This window comes from Bombina bombina, chromosome 5 (assembly GCF_027579735.1).
Source record: "Bombina bombina isolate aBomBom1 chromosome 5, aBomBom1.pri, whole genome shotgun sequence".
NCBI lineage: Eukaryota > Metazoa > Chordata > Amphibia > Anura > Bombinatoridae > Bombina > Bombina bombina.
Window position 1 is genome coordinate 1066360079 of NC_069503.1, and position 14881 is coordinate 1066374959.

The 14881-nt window shown below is 37.3% G+C and overlaps 1 long non-coding RNA gene across 1 annotated transcript in view; it reads right to left on the bottom strand.

Annotated features, from left to right (window-relative positions):
• Positions 1–11046: 11046 nt before the first annotated feature.
• LOC128659622 (uncharacterized) overlaps positions 11047–14881 on the bottom strand; it is a 105077-nt gene continuing 101242 nt past the window's right edge. Inside the window, exon 4 of the long non-coding RNA XR_008402443.1 lies at positions 11047–11141. This is a non-coding gene — a long non-coding RNA (uncharacterized LOC128659622). The remainder of the gene's footprint in view (positions 11142–14881) is intronic.

The following is a 14881-nucleotide window of genomic DNA, read 5'->3' on the forward strand; positions in this document are numbered from 1 at the left end:
GAAAGTCGTACAGGGACAACTATACTGAGTGCTTCACAAGCTAGGACACTATGGAACCCTTGAAGCATTCATCAGTAACCAAAAAGCCCCCACTGATTTTAATAAAATAAAAAACAAAAACTACCTTATATACTGAACGAAATTAAACTTCATATTCTAAAACATTTGAGCGTATTATCTCTGGAAAATAGGTTTGTTGTATGTGGATGTGCAACATTTTTTTTTTCAATGTGAGTTTAGTGGGAAGCTACTTTAATGATAAGTCTCTATCTTATTTAGGGTTTCTAGGTGTCCAGTATATATATCTTTCTGAAATTTAATAAAGCATTACTACAAGTCATGGCAGTAAACATTTTTTTTTGTTTTATCTTGCAAAACAATACACATGGGCATTAATGCATAATCAAGCATATAAGACATAGAAAAACTATGATAACCACAGCTCATTAATAACTAGGTGATCTCATATTCTCAGCATGACCTTTTACCCTTAATTACAGTTTAAAGACCAGATCTCGCTTTAGATGTCAAGATTCAAAAATGAACATTAACATCACTAGGAAAATAATTTAATAAAAAACAACTTTTTTGTGTGGTTCACTTTACTAAGAAAATAAACACATTCTACCAATTGTGTGTTGTTAATACAGACTATTTTTGCTGCATTTATTCCAGAAGACACATACATAATGTATAGCTATTTATGAGGGGATGCCTGTCCTAGGGGTATTCTCTGCCTTTTCAGCATACACTGCCTTGCTCTAGATACATATTTATCGTCCATGAATTGCTATCAACCAGATAGGAGCGGAAATAGTAGGATAAATAATCAGCATATGTTTAATCTAATGCTTTTTAATTTCTATTTTACATCTTTCTAATATTTTTTTATATTGTGTTACTTTATGATTTTAGCATTCTATTTCAGTGCTATATCATACACTGCGCTCTCAAAAACATTATAAACAATGTGTATTTTGTCTGTTGTATTAATATCATCCTTTTTTTTTTTTTTTTTTTTAATTGTCATGTTTTGTATAGTGGGGACAGGAACAATTTTAGAGAAGTCTTTGGGTAAACAGTGATCACAATCTTTCATTTGATAATTATGTTTTTGCCGTTGATACAATTATTTATTTATCTATTTATAAAATATTTTACCAGGAAGGATACGTAAATTACATTTACATTGAGTATCGACAGCACTTTTTTTCAGTATTTGTTTCAGTAAAAAATGATTCTATGCGTAACATGTTCCAGACCAGGTTTTCTGATCGCAATCCAAATTCACAATACTTAATAATAAAATTATGGAGCCATTTTTCACTTATCAAATTCAACAGCTAAAACACAGATAAAACCACTGACAACATTGTTCAACATATTAACAAGTACCCCAAATGTTTTCAAAAGCAACATTGGTTTTGCACATGGGGCATAAGCTGATGTCCTCAGACATCTCAACAGCAAACATTTGTATGTTCTGACCTCTTAACACTAAGGGCTCGATTTATCAAACCCTTCTCCTCCTTTTGACTGCAGGTTTGCACAAGAGAACCTGCAGTCAGGATTTATCAAGCAGCGGTCATCAGACCACTGCTTCCCTACCATGTTCTCTACCTCTTAAGTGGAGGATTTCAATCTCCCCTGTCTCGTCCTACTGGAGAGATTGAAAGCTCCTGCCCGCATGTGATTGGCTGTGCATGGGCAAGGAGCCCTCACGTGCAATTTTAAATTCCATCAGCGGAATGCTGCCCGCCAGAGGAGAGCTAGGGCGGACAGGGGTGAATAAGTCCGCCCCTGTCCGCCATGGATTGATTAATCAAGCTCTAAGTCTGAGTTTTCTGAACTCTTATCAGCAGTAATGATGTGTGTTCCTGGCCTGCCAGCAGCAAGTCTGTGTATGTCCTGGCCTGCCGGCAGGAAGTCAATGTGTCCTGGTCTCCTAGCAGTAAGTCTATGAGCTCTATTCAGAAAGAGATGTATTGCAAGTGGAATGTAGGTGATTTCATGAAATCTTTCAATAACTATGCATTGTCAAGGGCTAAAATGCATAATTAATGGTGCATATAATTCACTTGCAATTTTTCTATTTTAGATGAATTGTATACAATATTAATTATGCAATGTGCAGGGCTAACCTCAGCTCTTCTTGCAGGATATATTTACTGAGCTTGGCCTTCATAATGCATAATGAATTAAGGTAATGGAAATGTTTTAATTCACCTGGCATTCACCTCTAAATGATTAGACCCCTATGTCTCCTGACTTCCCAGCAGAAAGTCTATATCTCCTGACCTCCCAGCAGTAACTATATGTCTACTGGACTCACAGCAGTAAGTTAATGTGTCCTGGCCTTACAACATTAAGTCCATGTCTACTGGCCTCCCAGAAGTAAGTCTATGTGTCCTGGCCTCCCAGCAGTAAGTCAATGTGTCTTGGCCTCACAATATTAAGTTTATGTCTCCTGGTCTTCCAGAAGTAAGTATGTCTCCTGGTCTCCTAGAAGTAAGTCTATGCCTCCTGGTCTCCCAGAAGTAAGTATATGTCTCCTGGTCTCCCAGAAGTAAGTCTATGTCTCCTGGTCTCCCAGAAGTAAGTATGTCTCCTGGTCTCCCAGAAGTAAGTCTATGTCTCCTGGTCTCCTAGAAGTAAGTCTATGTATCCTGGCCTCCCAGAAGTGAGTCTAAGTCTCCTGGTCTTCCAGAATTAAGTATGTCTCCTGGTTTCCAAGAAGTAAGTCTATGCCTCCTGGTCTCCCAGATGTAAGTCTATGTCTCCTGGTCTCCCAGAAGTGAGTCTATGTCTCCTGGTCTTCCAGAAGTAAGTATGTCTCCTGGTCTCCCAGAAGTAAGTCTATGTCTCCTGGTCTCCTAGAAGTAAGTCTATGTATCCTGGCCTCCCAGCAGTAAGCCTATATGTCCTGGCCTCCCAGCAGTAAGTCAATGTCTCCTGGCCTCCGAGCAGTAAGTCTATATCTCCTGGCCTCCCAGCAGTAAGTCTATATCTCCTGGCCTCCCAGCAGTCTATATGTCCTGGCCTCCCAGCAGTAAGTCAATGTGTCCTGGCCTCACACTATTAAGTTTTTGTCTCCTGGTCTTCCAGACGTAGGTATGTCTCCTGGTCTTCCAGAAGTAAGTCTATGCCTCCTGGTCTCCCAGAAGTAAGTCTATGCCTCCTGGTCTCCCAGAAGTAAGTCTATGTCTCCTGGTCTCCCAGAAGTGAGTCTATGTCTCCTGGTCTTCCAGAAGTAAGTGTGTCTCCTGGTCTCCCAGAAGTAAGTCTATGTATCCTGGCCTCCCAGAAGTGAGTCTATGTCTCCTGGTCTCCCAGAAGTGAGTCTATGTCTCCTGGTCTTCCAGAAGTAAGTATGTCTCCTGGTCTCCCAGAAGTAAGTCTATGTCTCCTGGTCTCCTAGAAGTAAGTCTATGTCTCCTAGTCTCCTAGAAGTAAGTCTATGTATCCTGGCCTCCCAGCTATAATATATAAGAGGCTACAAAAATCATGCTTTTGGAGTATTCATGTGTATGACATATGCAGATGGCTTTTACCCATTGGCTATAACACGCTTAAAGGGTCATTAAACCCAATTTTTTTCTTTCATGATTCAGATAGAAGATATAGTTTTAAACAACATTCCAATTTACTTCTATTATCTAATTTGCTTCATTCTATAGATATCCTTTGTTGAAGAACTAGCAATGCACATGGGTGAGCCAATCATACGAGGCATGTATGTACAGCCACCAATCAGCAGCCTATCTAGATATGCTTTTCAGCATAGGATATCAAGAGAATGAAGCAAATTAGCTTTAAGTAAATTAGAAAGTTATTTAAAATTGTATGCTCTTTCTAATTCTTGAAAGAAAAAATATAGGTTTCATGTCATTTTAATGTCCCTTTAAAGGGACACTGAACCCAAATTTTTTCTTTTGTGATTCAGATAGAGCATGCAACTTTAAGCAACTTTCTAATTTACTACTATTATCCATTGTTCTTCATTCTCTTGGTATTTTTATTTGAAAAGCAAGAATGTAAGTTTAGATGCCGGCCCATTTTTGATGAACAACCTGGGTTGTTCTTGTTGATCGGTGGATAAATTCATCCACCAACAAACAAGTGCTGTCCAGGGTTCTGGACTTTCTTTTTCAAATAAAGATAGCAAGAGAACGAAGAAAAATTGATAATAGGAGTAAATTAGAAAGTTGCTTAAAATTGCATGCTCTATCTGAATCACAAAAGAAAAAAATTTGGGTTCAGTGTCCCTTTAAGTTAAAGGCACATAATGGTCAAAACTAAAATGTATACTGGTGCATTTCAGTTTTTAATAAAAGTATTTTTTGCAATATACTTTTTATTAGCAAATTCTTCTGGTAAACGCTATGATGGATTTAAGCAGCATACTCACATATGCTGAACATAAAATGTGCACCAGCATTCCAACCATGCCTGCTCTGAGATTCAGCAGTGGTTTGTGCGATGCAAATGACATCACCACTAACACAACACACTGCTGGTTTACTAAGCTGCTACATTGTTTAAATAGAGATGCACTTGGTATGGGCAGCATTTTTTGCTAACACAAGTATAATGTAAGTATATTGCAAACATAAAACACTCAAAATACAGGTAGAATATGCAATTGTAAAACACTTTGCAATTTATTTCCATTACCAAATTGTCTTTTTATATGCACGCTTTCTGAGGCACCAGTTCCTACTGAGCATGTGCAAGAGTTCACAGGGTATACCTGTCTGTGATTTGCTAATTGCTGTCACATGATACAGGAGGCATGGGAAAAGAAATCAAATGTTGCTCATTTGAAATTCAGAGTAATTTGCTTTATACCCATGATATTCTGTGTTGAAGAGATACCTAGGTAGCATCTGGAGCACTACATGACAGGAAATAGTGCTGCCCTCTAGTGTTCTTGTAAAACTGCTGCCATATAGTGCTCCATGGGCAGGTACCTGAGCACACGTCCCTGCTTTTCAGCAAAAGATAACAAGAGAACAATGAAAAATTGATAATAAAAGTAAATTAGAAACTTATTTAAAAATTCATGCTATATCTGAATTATCAAAGAAAACTTTGGTTTCATATCCCTTTAATGGTCCTTTAAATATGTTAGCATTCTACATTGGGGCATAAATTAAAAGGGATTATAAATCAGAACCCTGCAAAAAGTATTTTAATAAATAGTTAGAGATAGGCAAATATTACATTTACAAAGTTTATTTAAAGGGACAGTCAACCATAGAATTGTTATTGTTTTAAAATATAGATAATCCCTTTATTACCCATTCCCCAGTTTTGCATAACCAACACAGTTATATTAATATACGTTTTACCTCTGTGATTACCTTGTATCTAGGAACCTTCTTCCAGCCCCCTGATCACATGACTGTGACTGTTTATTATTTATTGTCTTACATTTAGCATTGTTTTGTGCTAAATCTTAAATAACTCCCTGTGCCTGAACACAGTGTTATCTATATGGCCCACATGTACTTTCTGTCTCTTTGTGTTGAAAAGAGATTTAAAAAGCCTGTGATAAGAGGCAGCCCTCAAAGGCCTAGAAATTAGCATATGAGCCTACCTATGTTTAGTTTAAACTAAGAATACCAAGAGAAAAAAGCAAATTTGATAAAAGGAAATTGGAAAGTCAATTAAAATTAAAAGTCCTATCTGAATAATGAAAGTTTAATTTATACTTGACTGTCCCTTTAACAAGTTCAACAGCTCTATGTAGGCTAACAATGTCATAATGAATCTTTAAAGGTGACCAAAAAGCTATCTCTGTGTCTTAATACGATTTCTGTAAGAATTCAGGAAAATAAATTGGAAACAGTCATAATAACTGCATCTAAATATTACATCAACTATAGGAAAATGCTGGCATGTAATCTAAATAACTACACTTTATAAGAAACCAAAACATAACCAGGTAAGTGAAAATCAGGTGTAATGCTTGGAGTTCTGCTGCCATCTGCTGGCAGAAAGCACTCCAACAGTTCTAAGCAGGAGAAGAACTCATCTATCAATCAAAAGGGTAACTGCATAGTAAAAGCATCAGTTCTCCTTCCCAAAACACCAACATTTAGATTGATGGAGCCGTAAGCTACCAAAGTTGCCGACAGCTAAAAGTAGTTTACAGCTGCATTTTAGTACCAGGTTTTAAATATTTTGTGCAGTGCGCACAGTCGGTCTTGTAAAGAAGGGGAAGTTAACATTGTGTTAACACTTCATTCAACATCGGATTTTGTTGCTATGGTAACTTGACCTAACACTATAAAAGTTAAGTTTAACGCCTGCGCTCCGTACCCGTGATTGCCTCTAGAGAGAAAGATACGGGAAATATGTAGGTCACAAAACAAAGATACAAGATATGAAAACAATGTTTTTTTTAAGGAAAAACATTTATTTATTTATTTATTGATATATTTAGTATTTATTGCTGCCCATGGCATAAGCATAGTTGGAATTATGGAAATATGTATTTGATGATATTTTTATATGTAAATACATATTGATATTTAACCCCTTTGCTACCGGAAATTTCAGAGAAGAACTTACCCAAAATACTGGAGAATTTTTAGCATTTTTGCTATCACTCCATTTAAACAGAAATAGAGCCTTGTTTTTTTTATTTACCTGTCAAAATTATATATTTTTTAAGTACACAACCCAAGGTATTAATCTAGGCCCACTTTGGTATATTTCATGCCACCATTTCACCGCCAAAAGCGATTATATAAAAAAAAGTAAACTTTTTCATAAACTTTGTTTTTCTCACTGAAATGTTTTACATACCGCTTGTGCAACCATGACACAAATGATTGTAAAAGGTTATCTGGGATCCCCTTTGTTCAGTAATAGCAGACATTGGTTTTTGGTAATTGGATTGCAACTAATTGCAGAACCACATTTCTATTATTCCCAGCAGTGAAGGGGTTAATCAAGTAGATTGTATGGTTAATTGTAGCTTTAGTGTAGAGATTACACTCCCACCTAGGGTTGCCACCTCAGCCATATTTTCCTGGAAACCTATAACTTACACATGCTGCAGCATGTGCAGGAAGGAACATGTATTGTGTTTCTGGACAGCACTATTCATATACACTATACATATTCCTCCCAGCATACCCTGCAGCATGTGTAATTTATAAGTTTTCAGGAAATCATGGCTGAGGTGGCAACCCTACTCCCACCACCTGACCCCTACTTGATCCCTCCCAAACAGCTCTCTTCACTTCCTTACCACCATCTTAGGTACTGGCAGACAGTCTGCCAGTTTGCAGTTTAGGTGTTTATTGTTATTTTATATATATATATATATATATATATATATATATATATATATATATATATATATATATATATATATATATATATATATATAAAAGTTTCTTTAGAGTGCACTCACTTAGACAATATCACATCCACCGGGGTGCTAAATATGTAAAACAATACAGGAATCCAAGAGGAGATAGACACAGCACTCACGGTTTTTTTACAAAAAAAAAATGTTACCTTTAATGAGTCAGATCCATATCATATGTTACTACCAATTTCCCAGGTTTGCATAATTAACATTGTTATATTAATATATTTTATAACCTCTAAGTTTGCCTTTTTTAAGCCCAGCAGGCTGCCCCTTATTGCAGTGCTTTTAATGAGCAATTCACAGCCAGACAGTGCTAGTTCATGTGTGCCATATTGATAAGTGTGCTCACGCCCATGGAAAATAATAATAGTTATACAAAAAACAGCACTGATTGGCTATAATGCAAAATTGTAAAAAACACTTATATAAGGGGCAGTCTGCAGGGGCTTAGATACAAGGTAATCCTAGAGGTAAAAAGTATAATATTACAACAGTGTTGGTTATGTAAAAGTGGGGAAATGGGTAATAAAGGGATTATCTATCTTTTTAAACAATAACAATTTTTAAGTAGACTGTACTAAAGGGGAAGTTTATTGTAAAATAGTTTTCCCTTAATGTGTTTCCAATTACTTTTTTTATACCAGCTGCAGAGTATAAAGTGTATGAGATTTTGCTTCTTAAGGTTTATTTGTGTATATGAAATAGCTGATGTTGTGTTTTGAAGCCACAACCTAATAAAATGGGTTGAACTCGTAGGTATAATCAGATCTCATTACTTTAGCACTTTGTGTACATATACTGTACATGTTTCTTTATCTTATGGGGCCTATTTAACAAATTTCTGTCCGACATGATCCGATCAGTGGATCATGTCCGACAGACATCGCTGAATGCGGAGAGCAATACGCTGTCCGCATTCAGCATTGCACCAGCAGCTCTTGTGAACTGCTGGTGCAACGCCGCCCCCTGCAGATTCGCGGTCAATCCACCCGATCGTATTGGATCGAGTTGATTTCACGCAATCTCTGTCCGCGACTTAAGAGCAGGCGGACAGGTTATGGAGCAGAGGTCTTTAGACCGCTGCTTCATAACTGGTGTTTCTGGCGAGTAGGAAGGCTCGCCAGAAACACGGCCCTTCAAGCTCCATACGGAGCTTTATAAATGGGCTCCATTATCTGTAAGTAAACCAAAGATCAATACTTGGAGAGAACAATGGAAAATTAACTTTTTAATACCTTATTATAATTACTATTATTATTCTTAATTTATAAAGCGCCAACAGATTCCGCAGCGCTTATCTCTTCTATACCCCACTGGAACTGTAATTTCTTCAGCTGGCTGTGTTTACACAGCTTCTCTATAGCTTGAACCTAAGGCCAGAAACTTTCAGAATAGGTGAGGATACCAAAGGCTAAACCAACAAATAAATAAAACAAATGCCAATATAATGGTAAAGGAAATAATTGTAAACAATTTAATACACTCCAGAATTGGAGAAGTGGACTACTGGGAACAAATTAAAGGGGAGAACATTTTTGAGTAAACTGTCCCTTTAAGTTAATGCGTCATTGCAGACTAGTTGCATAAACCTAATCATTAAACTGAATCTACTGTTCATACACACAAGGGATACTTCACAGTGGAGCTTTCCATAGCATAGCAACACTCATTGTACTATAGAAAGAAGCCTGGGGAAATCTGTATAGTGATCTTTTGGTTGCCAAATTTCAAAATTCTGATAACTGTATTTGTAAATAAAATTTAAAATCTGAAGACAAAATATCAAAGAAATAGGAGTGAAGTAGCAGAAGACTGGGGAGGGTAGATGCAAGAGGAATATAGGGTGGACAAAGAATTGAGAAATAGGAGTGAAGTAGCAGAAGACTGGTGAGGGTAGATGCAAGAGGAATATAGGGTGGACAAAGAATTGAGTAATAGGAGTGAAGTAGCAGAAGACAGGTGAAGGTAGATGCAAGAGGAATATAGGGTGGACAAAGAATTGAGAAATAGGAGTGAAGTAACAGAAGACAGGTGAGGGTAGATGCAAGATGAATATAGGGTGGACAAAGAATTGAGAAATAGGAGTGAAGTAGCAGAAGACTGGGGAGGGTAGATGCAAGGGGAATATAGGGTGGACAAAGAATTGAGAAATAGGAGTGAAGTAGCAGAAGACATGTGAGGGTAGATGTGAGTGGAAGAATAAAGGGTGGACAAAGAATTGAGTAATAGGAGTGAAGTAGCAGAAGACAGGTGAAGGTAGATGCAAGAGGAATATAGGGTGGACAAAGAATTGAGAAATAGGAGTGAAGTAGCAGAAGACTGGGGAGGGTAGATGCAAGGGGAATATAGGGTGGACAAAGAATTGAGAAATAGGAGTGAAGTAGCAGAAGACATGTGAGGGTAGATGTGAGTGGAAGAATATAGGGTGGACAAAGAATTGAGTAATAGGAGTGAAGAAGCAGAAGACAGGTGAAGGTAGATGCAAGAGGAATATAGGGTGGACAAAGAATTGAGAAATAGGAGTGAAGTAGCAGAAGACTGGGGAGGGTAGATGCAAGAGGAATATAGGGTGGACAAAGAATTGAGAAATAGGAGTGAAGTAGCAGAAGACAGGTGAGGGTAGATGCAAGAGGAATATAGGGTGGACAAATAATTGAGAAATAGGAGTGAAGTAGCAGAAGACTGGGGAGGGTAGATGCAAGAGGAATATAGGGTGGACAAAGAATTGAGAAATAGGAGTGAAGTAGCAGAAGACTGGTGAGGGTAGATGCAAGAGGAATATAGGGTGGACAAATAATTGAGAAATAGAAGATGAAGGGAAATAATAAGGGATTGGAAGGTGAAGGTAAACAGCTTTGGATGGAAAAGACTATATTGATTAAAAATAGAACAGAATGAGAACAACTGAGAGGAGAGAACTGAAGATTGAGGAAAGAAGGAAAAAATGATACAAGACAGATACAATAAATGTGGAAATAAATGATATAGGGAATGAAGGGGATTGAGTGGGGGAAATATAGATAACAGGGAGGTGAGAAAAGCACAAAGTGTGAGAGAGCAGGAGGTGAAGTTGATTAGCGCTGAGAGAGGGGTAGATTTTACAAAAGAGATAGATAATAAAATAGAGTGACTGAATGGAGAAAAGGAGCATTGGCTGAGAAAGGCATGAGAAAGTGTTCGTTTTGGTTTATTTTTGTATTTGAAATAGCTGGTCTTGCTTACTGAGCCCATTGTTAGAAGGTGTCCATTCAAATGCTTATCTTCTCTCTCCCTATCTATAAAGATAGGCCAGTTCTACTTTTCATTTTTACATTGGCCCTCACAGCATATGTGTGTATGCCGCTGGAAAAACAGTAATAACGTTTACTAGAAGCATTTTTGCTAATGGAAGTACATTGCAAATTTAAAACTTGAAATTCACATATACACATTTAAATGTTGACCTTTCTATCCCTTCAATTTTACTATCCGTATGTCTTCCTGATCACAACATACACATATGAAGTCAGATAGTCGGTTGCTGGACAACAATAATAGTTTCAGTCAGCCAAACACTCTCCTAAACCACCCCCTGTATACATTTACAAATGATCAAGTGTAGGGCGCCAGGCCATAATAAGATTTGTGTTTATTTACACACTTTGTTACCTGTTTGTCGGGTTGAATTAAGTTGGAGTGACGGACCCGAAACAGATTTTGCAAGTGGCCCCAAAATTTTGTTTTGTGTTTTTCTGGAGCTGCTTGATTGCCTGTGCTGCTGGATAAAAATACAATTACTAAGCTTTAGAATATTTTCTTACCATGCAAAAACAACATTTTTAATGTCTTAAAATCTGGAATTTGGGGTTATGCTAAATCAAAAATTATTTTAAGTTATTTTAGTAAGTTATATAACCAAAATGATAATTGTGAAATGTAGATGTTGGTGTATGTGTGTATATATAATTATATTATATATATATATATATATATATATATATATATATATATATATATATATATATATATATATATATATATATATATATATATATATATATATATATACTCAGAGCGCATTCCAATGCTTCATCCACCCATCCAAACTGAGAGGCACTCACTGGGTCTTTTTAATAAACTCTGCTGCACAGGATACATTAATTAGAGTCACAAGCTTCAGAAATCCCCAATTTAAAGCGCCTCAGAATAGAGACCAAAAATTTCAGAGTTCAAGCGGCAGACTGATCTCAGCATCAGCTGTTCAGAGTACAGTTTGTGATTTAAGCCTTCATGGTAGAATTGCTACTGAACGTGACAAATAACAAGAAGAGACTTGCTTGGACCAAGTTCCACAGGCAGTGGATATAAGATCAATGTAAATCTGTTCTTTGGTCTGATGAGTCCAGGGGGAAGATTTAACTAAAGTTGAGCGGACATGATTCGCTATAGTGAATCATGTCCGCTCGACATCGTTAATGCCGTCAGTATACGCTGTCGGCATTTATCATTGCACAAGCATTTCTAGTGAAATGCTTGTGCAATGCCACCCCCTGCTCACCGGCAGCCAACCAGCCGCTATCAGGGGGTGTCAATCATCCTGATCGAGCCTGAAACGATGGGCTTAGAATGCAGCATCTGCTTCTTAATAAATCTACCCCCAAATCTGAGATTGTTGGTTCCAGCAGCTATATCATTGTGAGAAATGGTGAATGTGTGATGTTATGGTGTATGGTTCCCAAATTAAAACATGGAAGGAGGAGGTGTGATGGTGCGGGGACACTTTGATGGTTACACACTGAAACGTATGGCTACTACTGCATTTTGCAGTGTCACACCATCACCAGTGATGGGGTTCTGCATCAGATGACCTTGCCTCCAAAGTCACCTGACCGAAATCCAAAAGAAATTATTTGGGATGAGTGGAATTGGAGAGTGTAGGGAAAACAGCAAACAAGCGCCTAGCACTTCTTCAAGAATGATGGCAAACAGGTGGAAAACCCTCATGATTGAGAGAATGCCAAGAGTGTGCAGAGCTGTTATCAGGAGAAATGAGGCTAATTTGGAGAATCTAAAAATATAAAACAGTTTTGATTTGTTAAGAATGTTTTGTTACTGCATAATTGTGCATAGTTTTGATGATTTAGGATTATTCTAAAATGTGGAAACAAAAAGCAATAAATGACCTTTTTATGAGTGGGTGTGCTCAAACTTTTGATTGGTACTGTGTATATATTAAAGAGAGACACAGACAGACAGATAGCTGAGTCCAAAGCTTTTTTCTTTTGTGTCTGTGGCCAGATTATGAGTGGCGCGCTAACAGTTACGTACAAGAAAAAGTGGGGTTGTGTTATAATCTATTTATATGTGTATATATTTATTTACAGCATATATACACATATAAACACGAAGGGGCCGAATTATCAAGCTCCGAATGGAGCTTGATGCCCTTGTTTCCGCGCGAGCCATCAGTTATGAAGCAGCGGGCTCTATAACTGGTCCGCCTGCTCTGAGATCACGGACATAAATCCGCCCGATCCTATAAGATCTTATCGATGTGCAGCGGACATGATCCGCTATATCGGATCATGTCTGCTCGCACCTTAATAAATAGACCCCATAGATACATTATTTGTAGCTTTGTTAAACAATGTTGCAAAACACTGCTGCCATAGAGTAATAAAGACACATGCACACTCCTGAGCTTTTATGAGCCCACCTAGTTTTACTCTTCAATAAAAGATACCATGAGAACGAAGCAAATTTGAAAACAGAAGTAAATTGGAAAGTTGTTCAAAATGTCATGCTCTATCTGAATCATGAAATTTAATTTTGACTTTACTGTTCCTTTGTGTATTTACTGTAAATATTTCACATTCCATTGTTCTGCACATAGTAGAATATGTTCTAAGTATTTATAAATAGATATTCCTATACATGTATGTATATATCTATACCTATTTATAAGCATGTATATATATTGGTATAAATATTTATTTTACCAAAAAAACATCAGGCATATGTAGTAATATCTATTTATGAATAAATAGAACATAATCTGCTATGTGAAGAACATTGAAATGTGAAATATTAATATTTTCATATCGGGTTAGTGCACTTGAGATTAAAGTGAAGGTCAATTTTCATCAATGAGTGCCCGGTTTTTAAAAATACTTTTAAAATCAGGGGCACTTTCATTGATGAAAATTAACATTGCACTGGATTTTAAGAAATACTTACCTTTTACTCCTGCAATGCCGGATCAACGATCTCCCTCCTTCTTCTTCCTGCTGTAGACAACAGCAATGACGAAACTGGCTTCCTCCAATCACAGCCAGGCATCACGAGCTGGACGCTCTGGGGTGCAAGCCATGATTGGAGGAAGCCGGTTTTTGTCATTTCTGACGTCACTACAGAGGAACTGAGGCTGAGATCGGCGATCCGGTTTTGCAGGAGAAAAAGGTAAGTATTTCTTAAAATCCAGTGCAATGTTAATTTTCATCAATGAAAGTGCCCCTGTTTTAAAAAGTATTTTTAAAAACCGGGCACTCATTGATGAAAATTGACCTTCACTTTAAGTTTGTGCGTGAGTAGGGTGTTTTTTACACTTTTTTTTTGCTCTATTGACTTCTATGGGGGAATACGATAACGCACGCGCAATATCCTAACTTTGGCTTTTTGCACACATCGTATTACCACGGGAGAGAAAACATTTTACTTTCAACTTGTAATATAAGTGCTACCCAACACGCGCAAAAAGCTTACAACTAGCGAAGCTAGAGCGCAAGGGGCAGCATTAAAGGGACATAATACTCATATGCTGAATCACTTGAAACTGATGCAGTATAACTGTAAAAAGCTGACAGGAAAATATCACCTGAGCATCTCTATGTAAAAAAGGAAGATATTTTACCTCACAAACTCCTCAGCTCAGCAGAGTAAGTTCTGTGTAAAAAGTTATACTCAGCTGCTCCCAGCTGCAGGTAAAAAAAAATAAAAAATGAAGAAATGAACAGCAGCCAATCAGCATCAGCAGTGCTGAGGTCATAAACTCTTTTACTGTGATCTCATGAGATTTGACTTAACTCTCATGAGATTTCATTGTAAACTTCACTAAACTGAATAGGGAAATAACATGAGAGTGCACGAGGCTCATCCATTCAGCTGTCCCGGGACAGACATACTAATATGCTGCTTAGAAATCCTTTACAATTGGATGTGGCTACTGAGGAACTTTTGAGGTAAAAAATCTTTCTTTTTTACATAGAGATGTTCAGGTGATATTTTCTTGTCAGCTTTTTACAGCTATGCTGCATCACTTTCAAGTGTTTAAACATTTGGGTATTATGGCCCTTATAATACCACTCCACTTGTAATCTGGCCCTGAATTGGTAGCTGAGTTTCTCAAGTGACCATAATGCTATATTGTATCTTTTGTTAATGCTAAGTCCAAACTTAGATAACACTAAGTCCAAAACAGTGCACAGTCTGCCCATCCTAACAGCCTACAATATGCAT